The sequence below is a fragment of the Oxyura jamaicensis genome, unplaced genomic scaffold (genome assembly GCF_011077185.1).
Source record: "Oxyura jamaicensis isolate SHBP4307 breed ruddy duck unplaced genomic scaffold, BPBGC_Ojam_1.0 oxyUn_random_OJ68380, whole genome shotgun sequence".
Classification (NCBI taxonomy): domain Eukaryota; kingdom Metazoa; phylum Chordata; class Aves; order Anseriformes; family Anatidae; genus Oxyura; species Oxyura jamaicensis.
The window spans coordinates 916-3,534 of NW_023308888.1; the positions used below are offsets into that span (position 1 = coordinate 916).

A 2,619-nucleotide genomic window follows, 5' to 3' on the forward strand; every position below is an offset into this window, starting at 1 on the left:
CTGGGGGTTACTGGGATGGACTGGGAACACTGGGGAGGGGAGCAGGATAGGGCTGGGGGGAGACCGGGGCCTTACTGGGACGAGGATGGGGCCTTACTGGTTTATACTGGGAGGGACTGGCAGAGTTGGGGGGGGCGTTACTGGGATCGACTGGGGGATACTGGGGAGCAGCACAACCCCAGTACGAGCCCCTGGAGAATCCCCCTGGGGCGGGGGGGGGGGAGCATTTTGGGGTGAAACGAGCGCTAATTGGGGCAGTTGCCCGATAGGCCGTGGGGTAATTAATGGCTCATAGTAATTAGGAGCCACCTACTACTAGTTTACTACTAGGAGCAAGTTACTATTTAATTACTGCCAGGACCAATTTGATACTAGGAGCAACCTACTCCTAGATTACTATTAGCATCGATCTAGTTACTATTAGGAGCAACCTACTATCTAGTTACTATTAGGAGTACAGTAGAGCTTAATTATTACTAGGAATAATCAATTCCCTATTCAATGTCTTATTTGTTATTGGGTGCAATCTACTATATGGTTACTACTACAATCAATCTGATTACTATTAGGAGTAATCTATCAATTACTGTCAGTGGCAAAATAGCCTAATTAGTGGTAAAAATAATTAGTGTTTATTATTAAGATTAATCTATTATTTACTCGTTATTAGGTGCAGCCTACTATTTGATTACTATTAGGAACAACGTAGCTACTACTAGGAATAGTTTACTATTTAATTACTATTAAGACCGAGGCAGCATTTAATTACTATCAGGAGTAATCTACTATTTATTTACTATTAGGACCAATTCATTTGTTTTTAGGGGACAATCTACTATTTAGTTACTCCTAGGAACGATCCAGTTACTATTAGTAGCAATTTATTATTTAATTAGTATTAGGAACAATTTAATGTTTGATTACTATTATTAACGATCTAGTTACTACTAGGAGTAATCTACTACTTAATTGGTATTAGGAACAATTTAATATTTAATATTATAAACAACCTCGTTACTATTAGGAGTAATTTACTATTCAGTTAGTTTTAAAAATAAACTATTAATTGATTACTACTAGGAACAACTTAATTACAATTAGGAGCAGTCTACTATTTAATTACTGTTAGGAGCAATCTAATTGCAATTAGGAACGATTTATTACTCCTTGATTACTACTAATGTTACTAGCTGTAGTTAATTATCAATTTTTATCTACAACCGCTACTCAAGAGTAATTACTACGATTGGTTTTTATTAATTAGTTATTTTTGTGATTAGTTTTAGAAAATTACTGTAGATAATTGGTAACGGGGGTTGTAGCGATGAGTCAGCGTTAATTAGTCGTTATTGGTGGTAATTTGGGGTGAATTCTGCTGGTAACGGGGTTGTAGCTGCGGGTTGCACGTTTGTTTTTTTTTGGCCAAAACCTGCAGAATTGTGTTGGGATGGGGCTTCGAGTGCCCAAAAATGAAGGATTTCACCCCAAAAATGAAGGATTCCCCCCCGCCCCCAAAATGAAGGATTTCCCCAAAAGGATGAAGGAACAGGAATAAGTGAAAATTAATAATGAAAAAATAGGGAAAAAAAGTTTTGTTTTGGTTATTGTGGGGTTTTGAGTAAATAATGATTTTCTTTTGTTACGAGTTTTAATTTTTGAGGGTTAAAAATCGGGTAAAAAATTGAAATTGGATTCAAATTAGTTCCGTTTTTTAAAAAAAACGAATCAGGTTTTAATAATCCAAATTAAAATAGGTTTTAGTTAAGGTAAATAAATTTATTTTTTTTTAGGTAGAATTACCGTTAAAAATAGCAATTTTTAGACATCCGGAAAAACAAACTTGCAATTTGAATTTTATCCTAATTTAGTAAACCTAATCAAAAACGGTTTCTTGCTCTAACGTCGCAATTCTTCCCCAAATCTTCTCATTTGTCGTTTTCGCTGCAAAACTTCACTTTTTTTGGCTCGATGTTTTTTACCGAACCGCTTCTTTTCGTCCCTTTTTTTTTTCCACGCGTGAAATCCCCTTTTTCCCCCTTTTTTTTCCCCTCCCCCCCCACAGTTTTTCTCCATCTTCGCCTTCGCCACCTGCGGGGGTTACAGCGGGAACGTCTCCTACCGGGTGAGCTGCAACGGAAAACCCAACGTTACTGTCAACGTGCCATTCGGTTACCCGTTCCGGTGAGTTTTTACCCCAAATCCCTGCTGTTGGTTAACCGGGCCGTTTTGGGGTGGATTTGGGGGATTTTGGTAGCTGTGGGCGGTGGGAAAGGATGACAAGGTTCCCACAAATACAGGAGACCGCCGGGCGTTGGGTGGGAGGCCCCCGCTTGGCCAACCGGCGCCCGTAGGACGGGGTTGATGGGAAATGGAGATTTGGGGAGGTTTGGGGGATGTTGAGGTCCAAGAAAAAATGAGAAAATCCAAGAAAATCTCCTTAAAATTGCAAGTGGAAGAGGAGAGGAGCAGCGGTTGGGTTGGAGGCCTGTAGGGTTGGCCAAGCAGCACCTGTAGGACGTGGTTGAGGGGAAAATGGGGGTCTAGAAGGGTTCTGGGGGGTCTTGGGGTCCACAAAAAAAGAGAAAATCCAAGAAAATTTCCTTAAATTTGGGTGTGGAA

At 39.9% G+C, this 2,619-nt stretch overlaps 1 long non-coding RNA gene across 1 annotated transcript; it reads left to right on the forward strand.

Annotated features, from left to right (window-relative positions):
* Positions 1-264: 264 nt before the first annotated feature.
* LOC118159177 lies at positions 265-1,506 on the forward strand. Its single transcript, XR_004747038.1, has 2 exons — positions 265-454; positions 878-1,506. It is a non-coding gene; the product is annotated as an uncharacterized LOC118159177 (long non-coding RNA).
* The last annotated feature ends 1,113 nt before the right edge of the window (positions 1,507-2,619 follow it).